This window comes from Lissotriton vulgaris, chromosome 3_1 (genome assembly GCF_964263255.1).
Source record: "Lissotriton vulgaris chromosome 3_1, aLisVul1.2, whole genome shotgun sequence".
NCBI classification, from domain to species: Eukaryota; Metazoa; Chordata; class Amphibia; order Caudata; family Salamandridae; genus Lissotriton; species Lissotriton vulgaris.
The window spans coordinates 1127240263-1127259030 of record NC_141689.1 but is presented as its reverse complement, the minus strand read 5'-3'; positions in this window follow the sequence as shown (position 1 = coordinate 1127259030).

Here is an 18768-nt window from a genome sequence, read left to right as displayed (position 1 = left end):
TATACATATATAATACTTCCATGTACTTATATATCTTTATATTTATCACTTTGCTTCTAGTTCAGCATATCCACTGCACTTCCCTATATCTCGCCCCATATCTCTCGCAATATATCCTCTACCTCTACTCTGACTCATCTCTCCAATGCACTGCCCTATTTCTCACCCTATACCGCTCTGCCCTATTTCTCACCCTATACCGCTCTCAATATATCCTCTACCTCATCTCACTCACTCATTTCAAACCTCATTCTACTACTCTCTCAAATGCAATACCCTATTTCTCACTCTGTGTTTCTCTCAATATATCCTCTACCTCTACTCCACATCTCATACCTCCTTTACTATTCAGGTATCCCAACGACGCCTTTCTAAACCCTTCTCTCTGACTCTTCCCCCTCCACCTCCTCTATAATAATCCCAAACCTGCCTCCCTCTGCTATAAACTCCAAAACGAGATAAGAAAAGAAAACACTTTCTAGACCCTTCTCTCGACTATTCATTTCCAATCCAAAGAACAGACTAATATGTCCACCACTCAAATTAATTTCATATTTCCCTATTCTAATTCCCCACTAATCCTGTTTGGGTTCCGGAGTAGCGTGCTACCTGCCAAAAAGCGCTTCAACTTCTCATCAGGGGTAGTAAGCACTATATAGGTGCAAACCCTTCCCTCTTCTACCCCTCCACTAATCCTTGCAATCCAAATAACAGACTCACATGTCCACCGCTCAAATTAATTTTATACTTACCTAGACTAATTCACCATTAATCCTTTTTTTGGTTCCAGAGTAGCGTATACTTACCGGAAAGCATTTCAATACCTCATCAGGGGTAGCAAGCGCTATATTAATGCAAACCTTTTCCCTCTTCTATCCCTCACTATCCTTCTCCTTCCAAATAACAGACTAACATATTAACGCTCAAGTTAATTTCATATTTCAATATACTAATACACCACAAATTCATGGGTTACAAAGTAGCGTGCTACTCACTGAAAAAGCACTTCAACGCCCCGTCAGGGGTAGTAAGCACTATGTAAATGCAATTACAATGCAATGCATTACTTCTTCTGGGTTCAATGAGTACCCCAGAACCGTAAACGTTGCCTGATTTCAATAACTCTACAGGACCTCAGATATGTTAGGAAAGTGCCATGCACATAAACTAACATAACATTACATATTAAAGTAACAAAGTAGCACGTGCCACTGTCAAACATCTGCTGCTACGTGGAAATCATATAATTGCATTGTGTTTGCATTAGATGTGCAACTAATGATGAGAGCATCTAGTATACTATTGCTGCGGTTGGGCATGCTGCTATTAGTGATGAAAGGTGCTGGCTGGAGAACACTCAGTATGACACAGAAAAAGCAAACCACATGGCTAAGGCTATGGCAATAACAAGAAATTATTGAAATGGATACTCTCAGAATGTGTCATCACGATGTACAAATGTGTTTATTTCATGGACGAAATGCCAGTTCTAAAAATAGCACACCTATCTCTTTTGGAGCTCGATGGTTTACTCATTTTCATGAAAATGAAGAGTTAGAAGCCAACAACATCTCAAGCTGTTGGATGACAAAATGTTCTTTGCGGAGTTGTACCATATTATACAAACAGAATGGAACCACCGTTTTGTAGTCTTGTGTGAAGTTACTGTTTACTATTCATTATCAGAAACTTCTGGCACAAACCTGTGGAGTAAAGTTATATTTGGGGAGGTGACAGCACTTTGAGAATTTAGCATTAAGGGATCAGGGATATGTTTGTTTTATAGTAACTAATCTTTTAACATCAAAAGTTGTATTTTCAAAACTGAATGAGGTATTTCCAGCGAGAATTATTTCACCATTTCTAACAGTCTGCAAATAGTCTGTGATATGAAACCATAACTTGTGGTATTTTTCAAAGTGTATTTTGCCAGTCTTAGTGAAACTTTCAATCGTCACATTATAAGCATTAACAACTTGCACTTGAAACCTCGTGCATTAGTTTTACAGTATTTCCAAGTATCTAGTTGGCAAACCTTGTGTGACAGTGGAGAGTTCGTTTATTAGATTGGTTCTGCATAATGTAATGTTTAAAGGGCTAAGCACGTTCCGCTAAAGCCTTCACCCATCTTGAAGTGGATATTTAGGTAACTGCACAACTTCTTAAGTTATTTGCAGTACAAAACCTCTCCATAGACATTTTGCTAGATAGGCCGATTATTGGAGCTATCACAGGCTTGTAATGTTGCGTTTGTAATGGACAGAGACGACAGAGTGTACTCAGAATGTAATTGGCTGCCAAAAGTCCACTCTGCTCAATGTCAAAAGAAAGGACAAGAAGTTTTTGGAAATGTGCTAGTACCAGTTGAATTGTGGTTACACAGGAAAAGCAGTATGCATTGGTGCCCTCTCCTGCATGAATTACTGCCTTCCAAAGACGTAGAAAAGTATGACCATGTGAGATGTATGTCTGTTTGCTATTCAAGCCTGTGACTCCCCTGCCTCTAATTGGTATTGATAGCAGCAGTGCACTGGTAAAGGAAATATGTCTGGAAGGTAGCTCATGAAGGAAGTAGTGTGATACTCCTTGACAAAGGGGAAGCCCATCCCTAGCTTTTGCTCTCTCCAAGAAAGCAGATGATCCAACCGTTGAAGGTAATGAAGGTAGCAGAAAGCGAGTTAGCGCCCTTGTTATCAGAAGATGAGGTATTTCAAAGAGAGACGTGTGCTGCAGGGAAGCATAGATGTACCCTTGGCAGGACCTGGCCCACTGCCAGTGTGAGAGACTAGAGATCCACAGAAAGTGAAAGAAAGCAAGGTGCACGAAATTAGGACAAAGTTGTGGTTGTAGTTTTGCCTAAAACCTCCTTTTTTCTTAAGAAAAGCACCTGGAAATCAATAGTTGATGTAAGTGCTTATTCAGCTATGAAGACATTGACCAACCCGGGCTCTAAGCAGGTAGCAACTGTCAGTTTTCTCCCAAACAGGATCCCACATTCCATTCCTCTATTTATTACGTCATTGCCATAATGAACTTAGCTCCCTGGGGGCGTGGCTTAGGCGCCGATGAAGCAGGCGGCGTGAGCCAATAGCTCCGCGCCCGATCCCCTGATTAATCCTGCAAAACGGAGTCACAGTTGGCCTGGGACCGAGAGATCAGTGTCGGAACGAAGGCGGCACAGTTCGCGACCAACATCCTGGCTGGAGGAGGTCGAGCACCGGAGTTATCCTGGTTGAATTGGAGCCGGGACAGTCCGAGACGGAGCACCCAAAATGGCGACGGTCCCTTCCTGGTGACCTTGTGAGGAGCGGACCGGCTTTGAGATCGGCGGCCACCTGAGCGGAGGTGAAGCTGAGGAGGGTTGGCGGCTGCCCGGCGTGGAGTTCTGTGCCCTACGGAGGGTCGCTGTGGGGGACGACCGGTGCCGCCTGGTGGCTGGGGAGATCGGGCCTGCGCACCAAGTTGGCGGACACCGGGCTGACGACTGCGGAGCAGCAGTGATCCCTGGTTGGAGATCGGAGCTCGGTGGAGGCTCGGGGCAGGTTCTGGCTGGCGGCGGCCACTGCCCAAGGACAGACCGGAGCCGAGCTGCACTGGCCGCTATTGCGGCGAAGGGCGGACTGTGCCTGCTTCTGGTGGCCCGGGAGGGGACACGTCCCAACACGAACGAGCGTGGGCGACCCCCCGGTGATAGCGTGCACTGAGGAGCTGAGAGGGGCCGCTGGATGTGAGGGGTGCCCCTGGTGCGACTGCGGATTACCCGGTGCCCATCCGGGTTGGACAGAGCCGCCACTGGACGACTGGGCCTGCCTGACGGAGCCCGCTCGCGCAGGAGGAGACGGAAAGCCCCGGAGGAACGTCGAGGAACTGAGCGGTGCCCACCCGCGTGTCTGGTAAGACTGACCGGCTGGAGGGCGGGCCGCAGTGCGGGACGTCCTGGACGAGAGCCCTCCTGATAGCTCCTGATCGCTGGGGACTGGAAGAGAGGCCTGGAGCGAGGAACGCAGGAGGGACACCTTCACGCTGCACGGAGCCTAGGACGGACACAGGCTGCCCGACACTCGCCTCCGAGTACAAGCGGTGTACAAGCCTACCTTCACTGCGCGGCTGATGAGTGGTATATCCTTGGGGCAGCGAGGATATCTGGTGCTCTGTGGTGTGGAGGACTGTGAGGCCCTGGAAGCGGGCGGTACTGCCCAAGGCAACCCGGTGATACTGGACAGTGGAGAGGACAACGGGGCCTAGGAAGGTGAGGCGACATTAGTGGGGTGCCCGGCTTGATCGGGGAGACCCTGGGCGAAGAGCTGCCAGCTGATGGTGGGGAGGGCCCCCGGAAGGGTGTGAGGTGCGGGACCTGGACTGGCTGAGGCGGAGGGAGCCTCCCTTTGGAGCCTCGATTATCGGCTGAGATAGAGTGTGGAGACTTTGGGGCCCAACAGGCACAGGTGCTTGGGGACCCGGGGCGGACCGGTGGACCAGGACCCAAGCGCGTGCAGGATACTGTTGGTCAAGTGGGTGCCCGTGCGTATGCCTGGCAGGCGGGGGGGCCTGGGACTGTAGTGTACGCAGGAGTCTGATTGGATTATCCTGGGCTCAGCGGAGGTGTTTGTGGAGGACCCAACAGCGCAGCTACAGGCGAGCACGGCCGGACTATAGCGGAGCCCTGCAGACCTCGGAAGCGGAGAGTCGCTCCCAAAGGCGCTAACCAGCGGGACGGTGAAGAGTGCGGCCGGAGCGATGAAACCTGGAACGGCAGAGGGAAGCGTAGCACCCAAGACTGTCGGTCCAAACGGTGCAGAGGCGATGGAGGGCTCGGAAGTGGAAATAAGACTGGGCAAGCGCCTAGATCAGATTCTGGATGCCATTACTGCAACCAAAGACTCCCTCCATAATGACATTGCACAGGTGGCGACGGGGTTGGGCCTCCTGAAGGCGGATCATGCGAAGCTGGTGGACAGGGTGAAGGACGCTGAATCGACGGTGCAAGAACTGAAACCGGCGGTAGTCATGGTGGAACGGAAGCTGGAAGGCGCGCTGCAAAGACTGTCAGCTCTTGAGAAAAGGGCAGAGGATGCAGAAAGTAGGAACAGACGCAATAATGTGCGTGTGGTCGGCCTGCCAGAAAAAATTGAAGGGGCGGACATGATCACATACCTGGAGAACTGGCTGCGGACGCAGGTGGCCCCGGAGGGCCTCTCCCCCTTCTTCACGCTGGAGAGGGCACACAGGGTCCCGGCCAGGCCGCCGACACTGGGGGGTCCTCCTAGGCCGGTGGTGGCTCGCTTACTCCACTATAAGGACAGGGATCTGCTGATCCAGAATGCGCGAACGTTGGGCCCATTTAAAGTGGAGAACAGTTCGGTGACTATTTTCCCAGATTATACCCAAGAGATCCAGAGGGCCAGGGCTTCTTTTCTAGCGATCAAGAAGGAACTCAGGAACGAGGGGATCCAATATTCTTTACTGTTCCCAGCCAAATTGCGGATTATCCTAGATGGCATGACTCAGTTTTTTATGACGCCCGACGAAGCCTGGACCTGGCTGGAGACCTATAGAGCGGGTACTGACCGCAGGCATAAATCTGAGACTGACCGGCCGAAGCCGACTAGGGTGCGGCAATCTCAACGGCTCCGGAAACGGCATAAGACCCAGCAGGCCCAGCTGCTTGCGCAGTTGGCGGCGGATAGACAAGGGGCCCTGGAGGCGACGGCGACCATCACGGGATCGAGAAGGGAATTGCTAACGGAAGGTTCTGCATCTGAGGACGACAAGAGACAGTCGGGGGCTGAGATTTCGGATGTTGATAGCAACTTGGGGCCGGAGGTGACTCCCCGATCGGCGGACGATTTGTGACTTGGTCGACCCCCAGAAGGCGAAGCGGGGCAAGACCGCCTATGGCAGGCAACAGACGTCATGGTATCCTTCCAGTGCACAGTACACGGCCCCAGGCCAATGGGGAGGGGATCATGGGGCGGAGGGAAGGGGCGAAGGCTGCCGCTTGTCGGGTCATAACCACCCTCCTATTGCCCTTAAGGCAACCTGCAGTGGCTACTGCAGGGTAGAATTGTTCATTTGATGTGGGAGGTTTGGATGGGGGCAATTGCGCTGTTGCTGGTTCCTGTCCTGGGGGTCGGGGGGTTGGGGGTTTTGAGGGGTGTTTGGAGGGGGGGCATTTTTGTTGCTGGTGTGTGCTGCGGGGCTGGGGTTGAAACACGGAGATTGAAGGGTAGCAATGGGGACGGTGCCTGAGCTGAAGTGCGTCACGTGGAATGTGCGGGGCCTACACACCATGTCCAGACGTCATAAAGTGCATGCATACCTGGTACGCCGGGGAGTCCACATTGCGATGCTCCAAGAGACTCATCTCACTAGGCTGGAATGCGCGGCGCTCCAGAGGTGATGGAGGGGGCAAGTGTTTGGCACAGCGTACTCAGCCTTTGCAAGGGGGGTATTGATTTGGGTACGGGCGGGGATTCCCTTCCAGGTGACGAGTCAGACGATTGACCCGGAGGGCAGATATGTGGGGGTGGCGGGGAGACTCTATGGTAGGGAAGTGGCGTTCTGCAGTATCTACACCCCGAACACTGATCAATCCCGCTTTTTTGACTCCATTTCGGGCCTACTAGCTCAATATCTGGCAGGGCAGGTCGTATTGGGAGGGGATTTCAATTCTGTCACTGATGTCACCCTGGACAGGTCACACCCCCCACTGGTCACATCCCCGGTGCGCAGAATGGCGAAGCATAGGAGCGAATGGCAGACTGAATGGGGGCTGATTGATGTATGGCGGGGACACCACCCTAGGGACAGGGATTACTCCTTCTTTTCGGCTCTACACGAGTTGCATGTCAGGATTGATACGATCCTCTGCGACCCCACCACTGCCTCGTTAGTAAAGCACACTGAGTACCTAGCGAGGACGATTTCTGACCACAACCCCCAGCTGCTCTCTCTCCAATGGCAGAGGGTGAGGACGGCGATTCCCAATTGGCGACTGAACCCGGATGCATTGGAAGATCAGGTCTTCAAAGCTACGGTCCGGGAGGGGGCAGAATCATACTTTGAGACTAATAGGGGCACGGCCTCTACTCGGGGGTTGGAATGGGATGCATTCAAGGTGGTCATGAGAGGCCTCTGTATTGGGAAGCATTCTGGAGAAAGGAAGGTGGTGCTGGAAGAGGTCAGGAAAGCGGAGGATGCATTGAGGGAAGTGGAGAAGCAGAGACCAGAGAGGGGAGCATTGCAGGCGCGACTACTAGAAGCTAAAGAATTAGTGGCCTCGGTGACCGAGAGGCTCAGATGTTATGACTATAAGCAATACATAGCAAGGGTCCATGCTGAGGGCGACAAGGTGGGCACGCTACTAGCGAGGCTAGCCAACCCAGAGCCACGGGGATGTGCAATACTGAGCGTGCGGTTGGAGTCGGGGGACACTGTCCACTCCCAGGGGGCGATACTATCTCGTTTTACTGAATATTATGGGACCCTGTACCAGAGCCGATTGGAGTTGGAGGGTGCCGAGCTATCCGATTACCTGGCAGAGGTCACTTTTCCACTGCTTGAGGTTGAGGAGGCTAAGACCCTGGGCGATGTGATCACGCTAGCGGAGGTTAGGGGGGCTATCAAGCACATGGCGCGAAGGAAGACTCCGGGGGTAGATGGCCTCCCGGTTGAATTCTATGCCCAATTTGTGGACATCCTGGCACCACAGTTATTGGAGGTCTACAATGAGGCGCTGAAACTGGGCCGGCTACCTGGCTCGATGAGGGAAGCGCTGATTGTGCCTCTGTTGAAACCGGGTAAGGATGGTGCGGACGTGACCTCTTATAGGCCACTGTCTATGCTGACGGTTGATTATAAAATCTTGAGTCGTATCCTGGCCACCCGACTGCAGCCGCACATGACATCCTTGGTGCACAGCGACCAGGCTGGTTTCATCCCCACTCGGAACACCTCAGCTAATATCCGCCGGCTTGTCCGAGTACTGGGTAGGGAGATGGATCCGGGCGACGGGCCTGCGGTACTATCAGTGGATATAGAAAAAGCGTTCGACAGTCTGGAATGGGGCTACTTGGACGAGGTGCTGGGGAGGTTTGGTCTCGGGACGGGGTTCCGGCGCTGGACGAGGGTGTTGTACTCGTCGGCCACTGCCAGGGTTCGACTGGGTTCGGTGATCTCCGCTGCGTACCCGGTCCAAAGAGGCACACGGCAGGGATGCTCGCTGTCGCCCCTATTGTTTGCCCTTGCAATAGAACCATTAGCGATTCGAGCGCGGTCGGGGCTGATACAGGAAAGGATCGTGTGTCGATGTGAACGACATCATATCTCGCTTTACGCGGACGATCTCTTGCTGTTCCTGGAGGACGCGGAGGGGGCACTGAAGAGAGCAGTAGATGCGCTTACGGGGCTTGGAGTCCTATCAGGTCTTAGAGTGAATTGGCGCAAAACTTGCCTTTTCCCGGTGAGAGCAGGGACGCCGCAACCGCAGTTGCCGGCGGAAGTGATCTGGGAAGACTCCTGTTTCACCTATCTGGGAGTTAGGATCTATCATACGGCTGAGGGGTTGCTGGAAGGGAACTTGAGTCGATGCATGAGAGCCCTGCGGGGCTCGATGGCGTTCTGGGCCACGCTTCCGCTGGCGGCAGTGGGGAGAGTGGCACTGCTTAAAATGGTAGCACTGCCTCGACTATTGTATTATTTCAGGACTCTGCCTATCTGGGTCCCACCTCGGTTCTTCAAGGACCTGCGGACCCTCACCACTGGCTTCATTTGGGGGACTGGGAGGAGGCGAGTAGCGCTGGACACTTTGCAGAGGCCGAAACTCGACGGAGGGATGGCTGTCCCTGATTTCGAACTTTATTATCTGGCGGCACAGCTACAATTCCTTACGCAACAAGTTGCGAGGGAATTTCGGGGTCCTGATCAACACAGAGGCATGGGGGTCCCGAGACATGTCCTCTCTTATATTATAATGGACCAGCGGCTGGACGTTCGGGATCTGACGCTAGAGGAGAAAACGTTGAGGTTATGCTGGAACAGAAGTCGGAAACGGGCGGGGGTGGTACACCCATATGCCCCGGAGATACCCCTGGGCATGTTAACGGCACTACCGCATGGAGGGGATTGGACCCCCCTTTCGGACTGGGAAGAGTTGGGACTCCAGGTGATAGGCGACTTGTACGCTGAAGGGGAACTACTGCCTTTCCAGGTGGTGCAGGACCAGTTCGGGGCGCCAGCAGGGCATTTCCTTTTACACATGGCTGTTACGGCAGCGATTAGGAGGCACTGGGCGAAGGACAGGGAGAACCAGCAACTGCACTGGCTTGCCAGTATGTTGTGATGGCTGCGGGGACGGTCAAAGCGATCACGTGTCTCCAGTCGCGCATGCTCCGGGAAGGACAGTCGAACCTTCCTGTTTTGAAGCAGAAATGGGAGGAAAGTATAGGAAAGCCAATACCGGATGCGACATGGGGCCATCTCCTGCAGAGAGCAGGGAAGGGCTGCAGGAATGCGCGCTTTCAACAGGTGCATTTCTTTGTGGTCCACAGGGCCTATCTCACTCCGGGTAGGATACGGAGGCCTTTCAAGGTGGAAGGGGCGGCTTGCCCCAGGTGTCATCTTCTGGGGGCAGAACTGGATCATATGTTCTGGGATTGTCCGAACTTGGGGTCGTACTGGATAGATGTGGGTGAGCTCCTGAACGAAGTGACAGAGAGACAGGTGACCTTTGATAAAGCCGCCTGCTTACTGCTATGGTTTCCCCACACGAGGAAGACGGCGGTTACCAATAAGTTTATTGACCTGGGGCTCATACTAGCTCAGAGAGAACTGACGTGGCGCTGGAAATCAGTTGAGGGCCCCTCTAGCAGGCGGTGGGTGGTGGAGCTGAGTAAATGGGCCAAGACTGAGAGTATGATTCGGCTCAGACAGGCAACGCGCACGGCGGATGAGAAGGAACTGGAAGTGGCGCGAGCGTGGGAATGTCTGGTGCAAGCGTTGGAGGACTACAGGTCACAGGAGGAGACTGAGGAAGAGTGAAGCGGTGGATGCATTCCGAGATGGCGCACAGGTGCCTGAGTGTTGTTCCCTTAGCTCCTGCACCAAGATTTACCATTCCGGCAGTAGGCACACACCAGCGGGGGGTTTAGGTTTTGTTATTTTTATTTTTTATTTTTTAGAGATTGGGTGGGAGAGGGTGGGCACGGGGGGGGGGCTCCTAGGGAAATTAGAAGAGGATCATGGGGCGTGCTGACCATGAGCTGCAGTTAGGCAGGCTGACTCCACCCTGTTTCTTGGGAGGGGGGGAGGGGGCTACCCTGCATCGTTATACCTTGGGGCTTCACCAGAGGGGGCGTTTTCGGATTGGGGTTGGGGGGGGGGGAATAGTTATTGGAAAAGCAGCGACATATGATGGACCAGTCGTGAGGGACATTGAATGGAGGTCCGTATAATTGTTTTGTCACTCAGCACCTCCCAGGTCGAAAACTTTTGCCGCCCAGCCTCCGGGATGTGGGCTGAATGGCTGTGTGATGCAGGCGGGACGATAGAGGGGTGGGCGGAGTGTGCAAACTGACTGGGAAATACGTAAGATGTGTAACTTTGATGCTGCAACAAAAATAAAATTAAAAAAAAAAAAAAATGAACTTAGCTCCCTTAATAAACAAATTTAAATGTACTTTTTGCCGCATAACTATGTTCAATGTTCTTCGCATTTCAAAAATCACCTTTAGTAGTACATGAGTATGGTCATCCCCAGAACTGTGTAAACTAAAATAAAGATATACATCACTGTGTACAGCAATACATCATATGTAGTTCTTGAACGTCCTTGAAGTAACCCTTCTTCAACGACACAATTTCCAAGATTGAGCTCTCCCTTGATGTCACCCGCAGTCCCCCAAACAAGAGCGCGCCCCTAGGGATAGGAGCTGCCACTCACAAGCTCCCACCTACACTCTGGAAAGTTTTCAAGCCCATCTCCGAAGCAGAGATGGCCAAAATGATTTCCACCACTAAACCCTCCTCTCACTCCTCTGATCCTATACCGGCCCAGTTAACGAAAAAGCTCAATCTCTCCTTAGCCCCGCTCTGGACCAAGATCATTAACAGCTCCCTCACTACTGGAGTCATACCGGACTACCTCAAAGTCGGCCAAGTCACACCACTATTGAAAAAACCAGGCTTAGACACTAACGACTTAAACAACTTCAGACCCGTATCTAATCTTCCTCTCCTAGCCAAAATCCTGGAAAGGTGCGTTCTCCTCCAATTGACTCAACACACAGACAGCACCAACCTCTTAGACACTCACCAATCAGTATTCAGAAAAAAATGCAGGACAGAGACAGCGATACTCAATGTCATTGACGACGTACACAAATCCCTGGATGCAGGTCAATGCTCCCTACTCATTCTCCTGGACTTATCGGCTGCCTTTGACACTCTAGACCATAACCTGCTCATCAGGGTACTTCATGGGAGGGTAGGGGCAGAAGAGGTGGTCCTAAAGTGGTTCTCCTCCTTTCTCCAGAACCGCAGCCAAAGAATAAAGATTAGAAACTTTTCATCAGACCTCCACCCCGTCAACAGAGGCGTTCGCCAGTGATCAGTTCTATCACCTCAACTGTTCAACACCATACTCAAAAAGTCAAACATCCCCTTCCACCTCTACGCGGACAACACCCAGATCTACCTTGAAACTTCCACCATTGATGAAATTCACAGACTCAATGACACTCTAAGAGTCGTCCAACACTGGTTATCATAAAACCACCTGAAACTCAATAAAGACATAACGGAAATCCTCCTCATCTCTAACAAAGAGGAGAACTCCCCAATCACAGAATGGCTAAACTCAATTGACGCCCTAAACGACAATATCACCCTGGCAGATTCCACAAAATCGCTCAGAATCACCCCTGACCCCAAACTTGACATGACCAAATACATTAAGAACACCGCCAAGAGCGCCTTCCTTAACCTGAAGCTTCCTAACGAAATTAAGCCTTTCATCCCGCCTAATGACCTCAAACTAGCCACTCAATCCCGGGTGCTGTCAAGACTAGATTACGGGAATGCTTCCCTCACAGGTGCAGCAAAATCCCACCTAGCCCCCCTTAGATTTACGCACAACGCAGCAGCCAGAATGGTCACTGGATTGAAAGTTTGATCACATCTCGCCCGCACTCAGAGAGCTAAAATGGCTCCCAATTGAATTGCGTGCCAATTTCAGAATGGCCTGCCTCACACACAAAGCCTTCATACAGGTAAACCAGCCTACCGGGCTGCTAAAGTCAAGAAGGCTGGTCAGACAAGAAGCCTCAGAAGCTCCAACACTCTACTCCTCATCCTGCCAAAAATCCATAAACAAAAAACTGCTTCACGATCCTTCTCTGGAAATGCCCCCAAAATCTGGAACCCCATCCCAGTTCATAACAGGACTACCCCCTCCTTTCTACAATTAAAAAGACAACTCAAAGATCACTTCCTTAACCGGTCTTTCCCAAATGGATAGGCGCTGCCGAAAATCCTAAGCCTGCACTTTGCAGGACATAACCACGGCCTCACCAAGACTTATACCTCTTCCCCCCCCCTTTGCATGTGCTCACTATTGTGACTCTCTTTATTTTCCTTTCCTGTAATGTTATTCAACACACAGGTCTTCCAATTATGCCTTGATTCAATGTATTTACGATCGCCTTAATATGTTGCCTTAACCCATGTTGTGAAGTGCTCCGATACCTTCGGGTCTGGCTAACTCTATACAAAACTGTACAATAATAACAATAATAATTACTCCTGCCTTTGGTTCCCTATCATAATACTTCAAATTTGTTATTGCTGTTCTACTACTTTTTACATCTGCATTTACATGTTTTAATTCTGCATGTTTCAATTTGGTCAGAACAGTGTCTCTATCTTTTGACTCCTCACCTATATGTTTCAAAGCTGCAATAAAATGTGCCACTTCCCCTCACTACCACATTCCTTATATTTCAACTTTTTCCATCATCCACAATAACAGAAAATTGCAGCATTTCTTGCACCTTTCTGCGTTCTGACTATTTCATTTGTTCTTGGCTAGATATATGGAATTAGCTCACCTTTTCAAAATCCCCAACTTCAAATGTTGAGGCACCACTCTCCGCACCCTCTCCCTTCACCAATCCATACCTTTGCTGTTTCCTACACAAAATTTCTCTCATTGTCTCTTCATTTACTTTTGCTACCATGCTTTTGTTCATCCATGCTGACACAACTACTATACTAGCCTTCCTACTCTTCAATACCATCAACGGCATTTTCTCAGTCATAGAGTGTGGAGCAGTTCTATAATTTCACACCATTTTTTCAATTTCCTCTTTCCAATTAAGTCCACTCTGTAGAGACAGTTGTATGTTTTCTCCAACCACCTGATTAAATCTTTCAACAAGACCATTTTCACATGGGTGATATACAGTGGTTTTCTTGTGAATAATTCAATTTTATGTCGAAAATTCTTCAAACGTTATTGATACAAATTGTGGTTCATTATCTGATATCAACTCTTCTGGATATCGTTCTCTTCTGAATATTTCTTTGCAGAATTCAATCACGAACTTTGCTTTTACCTCACTAACATAAGAAATCTCTGGCCATTTGGAATAATAATACATTAATACTATGACAAATCTCTTGTCTGTCCCCAAAATCTCAAATGGTCCACTCACATCTATCCATACTCTTTGCCATGCATGTCCTGATAATTCCATAGCTATTACAGGTGTTCATTTCACAGTATGTGATTTGTCACAACAAGCAATACATCCTCTAACAAATCTTTCCACCTCCCGATCTACCCCTGACCACCAAAAGTCTAACCATACTTTACGTTTCATAGCTGATATGCCTCTGTGTCCCTCATGCAGAGCGGCAAGTAATTTGGTACATATATTAGTGGGAAATTAGCAATTGCATCCACCTTGTCCCATTGCGTGCTCCAAATAATAGGTAAACATTCAATAATTTCCTGACAAATCTCATCTCTTTCAATTTCAGCCTTTCATTCTCATTCTGAAATTGCTGTATGGCTAGCATTTTCTGCATCTGCTATCATCCAGACTTCTTTAACCTCACCACAACTTTCTTGTAATGGTAAATGTGATAAGAAAACAGCATTCCTGTTATTTACTCCTGGAACACATTTTACTTTAAATATATGCTCTTGTTATCTGAATAGCCACTTTGCTATGCATGACTTGTATTCCCTGCTCCCTTAGTTGTAAATACATCAATTAAAGTTTTGTGAGCCGTCCACAGTTCGAATTCAATGCCCCATACAAAACTTCTAAAATGTATGCACAACCAACAGGTCATTGTCTCTTTCTCAGTAGTAGAGTAACTTACCTCTGCTCCCTCTGCTCCTTTAAAGTTCTGGAAGCAAATGCAATCATTCTTTCATGGCCATTTTTTTCCTCTGCATGAGTACAGCACCCATTCCATGCATGCTCGAATCAGTTGCAATCATAGACTGAACTTGAGGATCAAATGGCGATAATGTCACATGATTATACATTTCTTGATTTCACAGAAGACATTTTGACACTACATTGACCAAATAAATGTACTTGCCTTTCCCGTTAACTTCCTTGTTTGCTGAACTTTGTCTGCAAATTAATCACTAAATTTCTCATAAAATTCTGCCAGACCCACAAATTACCATAGTTGATCTTTGTCTATTGGACTTGGAGCTTTCGCAATAGCTTCCACTAATTTTAGTTTAGGCTTGATTCTTTAGGATGAGAAAGTGTGACCCAAGTACTCCAACTCTTATGCCGCAAATTTGCACTTGTTCAATTCTACAGTTAAAATGGCTTCCTCTAACTTATCAAAACCTTTCCATAAAACTTTATTGTGTTCTCATTTGTCACAACCCCAAAACAAAACATCATCTTGGAAAACTCTTATTTGATGCAATTCTGCTACCAATTTGTGCATCACACACTGAAAAACAGCAGATGCAGACGCCAATCTAAATGGCATTCTAATGAAATGGTATGCCCCCTCAGGTGTGATAAATGAGGTCAAATGGTGAGAACTATTGTGTACCAGCAACTTGTGGTAGGGACTGGACAAATTGCCAAGAAATACTGTCTGTAGTCACCCCAGACAGCAATTCTCCCATATTCGGTAAGGGGTGTCGATCAACCCAAATACTGTCATTTAAATCCCTCAACTCCACACACATCCTTATTTTTCCATTCTGCTTGCATACTATAATGATAGGACTCAACCAATCTGATTGTTCAATTGGTTTAATGATATGATTTTTACATAATCTTTGCCACTCATCTCTTAATGCAGCCCTCAAAGCCATTGGTACACTCCTCACCTTATGCACTACAGATGTAACCTTTCTTTCAAGATAATCTTATGTACACATTTTTTAAACAACTTAGTTTCTGTCCAAAGAACCTAGGAAATTCACGTGCCAATGTAATTACATCATTATTTGCTGTAGGTAATACCTATTCTTTCTCATTGGGATCTAAGTTTATTCCAAGCACACATTGTTCTCTCCAACCTAGCAATAGCCTTCCCTTTTTTACTACATACACTATACATACAGTGACTCTATCCATGAATCCCACGTTAGATTGGAAGCACCATATGATAGGTAACTTGCCACCACAATACCCTTCTGGAGCAATTTGAGTCTTACTTAAACTTACACTACCTAATTTCTCCCAAAATTCTTTGTTAATTAATGAACAAGGAGAACATGAATCGGCCCAGATCCATACATCCATTTTACATATTTTCACTTGGAATTTGGGAAGACGATATTCATCATTTGTACTCATAAATTCGAAATCCACTACGCCTACAAATTCTTGCACCATCAAGATCTCCACATCCTCATCAGAATCCGATGGATTTAACAAACATTTTCTACTGCCATTGTCAAGATGTACAACTTTGACAGAATTTAACTTGCTACCATCAACTCTTCCACATCTACATGTTCTTGCAAAGCTACCCACTTTTTGACATTTATAACACTTTACTATTATTGCAGGGCAATTACTAGGTGTAGCAATGTGCTTCATGCTTTCACATCTGTAACATGTTTTCCTTTTATGTTCATTATAACTCTGTTTCTTCCCTTCCTTTTGGGGTCTGTTCTTCTACCCTGATTCTTTTATCTTACATACACTTTCATGGTATTTTAATTATTCAACATAGTTAGATGCATTTTCAACATGCTTAGCTGCCATTATAGCTTTTCTAGCAACAGCTCTTTCATCCCTAACAATTTCTCTTGTATTTTTGAGTTATTTGTCCAATTGATGAGCTGATCCTTTATTAGTTAATCCTACATTTCTCTAAATTTACAGGTAACAGATAGATTCTGTAATTCTGCCACGTACTGATTCAGAGACTTATTCACACACTGCACGCAAGAAAATAATTTTTGTCTTTCCACAACTACACTCACCTTGCGACCAAATCGCTCTTCTAATGATTTCATCATACATATATACTCATTCTCAGAGTCTTCTTCCATGTCAGAATTATCCTCCCCAACATCATCAAACTTTCTCACTCCTGACATTGTTTTCATCCCTTTACTGCTCTCGTCTCCAAGAGTATGTTTCAGTATAGCTACCTTCCTCTTTGTGTAAATACCTCACCCTCCTTTGCTTCCAGATAAGTTTCAAGCACCTCACACCAATCACCCCATGGCATTACAGGATCACCTGGCTTAGCTAAAAATGTAGGTGGTGGTGAACCCGATAGCATCATGCCTATAATATGCACACACACACACACACACTTAAATGCCTACTAGATTCAAGTGTAATAGCAATGATGTGCTCACTCACACTTGTATCCACTAAATTATCATATCATATAATATGTATATGCTATGCTACAATTCAAAGGTCATTTCACGTACTCTCACACTGAATACAGCTCTAAAACAAATAACTAACATAAAGAAAGTTGTCACCGTTATCATGCAGCATTTACTTTGAATAAAACAAATAACTAAAATAACTAACTAATATAAATAAATGTGTCACTGTTGTCTCTGTTCCAGTGGTCATGGGCACGCAATTATTCTTGAAGAAATGTTATATGCAGATTCCTATGTACACATGCCACATGGTTGCTGGTTCATTCCATGTCCCAAACGATAATGGCAACCATTTTTTAAATACTTCATTCCTGTATCCTGCCCCTAATATAGGAGTCCTCTTTCTATTTTGACTATAATACATTCCTCATGCTCCTCACAAGCTATTGGGCACAAATTGCACTGCTTCCAAGTTGCTAGACGGTAAGACACAACTACTTTAAAATATGTATAGCTCTCCTTTGCGGTTGTTTACGCATGGTAAGGGCATACTCTTGGTAATGGTTATACCCCTCCCCCGTACCTTTACATGACCCCTCAGCCCCAGTCCTTATAATTACCCCTGCCCTTACCTTTATTCTGTTTTTTTTAAACAAAAATTCCCTCTTACCTTTTCATGTCATCTTCTCTCCATCTTCCTTGGTGACGTCACTGACGTCGTACGTCGTATAGAGGAAGTGGATTTCTTTCCGTTTCCTCTTGAACTACGCTGATTGCCTCAGTTTCGGAACATCATGTGAGTTTTTTGGGGGGGAACCCTTTTCTTTTTTTAGCATTTACCACACTTGCCTTTACTACGTATCTCGTAGTAAAGGTATGCGTGGTAAAGACTGTCTTTGTAACCACGCATGCGTTGTAATGCATGCGTGGTAATGTTTTTCGTGGAAACTGCCGCATTGTAGTGGCCGTTTCCCCTCCTTTGCAGCACAGTCAGGCTACAAGTCTGGCGCACACACACACTACCTGATTCCTCACTATGATAGTTGCCATGAGGGCTCCCTCTCTCTCCGCACATCAGTAATTGCTGTGGAGTAACGCTGTACAGCTCTGGGCTCCCTCTACCCTGACACCAGCGATTGCTTTGAAGTCGCGCTGTATGGCTCCTCGTAGCAGGGGTGTAGTGGGAAACGGCGAATACTGCAGGCACTCTCTTCTCCTCATAAAGTAGTCTCAGTGTGGTCACATAAAAAACTCATCTCAGCTCGCTTACAGCGAAGTTGCGCTAAATTAAAAAATCTTGCTCACTGACTCTCAGCAATCCATGAATCAGCTTGCACACTCGTTCACACCTCACATTAAGTTGGCGCTAGACACCTCACCCTGAAGCCAGCAGTAAGCATCTCTTTCAACCCCCTGCACAAGAAATTTACCTTACAAGATGTGCTAACACCTTCCAGGTCCACTTTTCTAATGTGACTGCGCTCTCACCTGCCACAGAGTAAGGATGTCTCAAGCTGACATGCCATTAACTGACTTCACCATTGGCATCAAAAACAACCGAAGTTACCATTCAACTGGCGTCACACACCTCTCCTAGTAAGGCACAGATCTCCTTTTCCACACAGTCTTCATTGACCTTCCCTGTAGAGAATCTTGTTGAGGCAGTGTGGCATTGATGAATCGTTCAGTGGAAGGTCTCTTAAAACTTAGTATCAGGCTGGTCCTTTCTTCAATTGTATCCCACCCTCGACACCCCTAAAATGTAATTCTTCTATAAGGAAACCCTCTGGACATTGATAGTTGATGTAAGTATTTGTTCAGCTATAAAGACAGCAACCAACCCGAGGTCTAGACTGGCAATAACTGTCAGTTTTCTCTTTTTATTGCATCATTGCCATGATGAACGGCTTGTCATTATGTAGTGATAG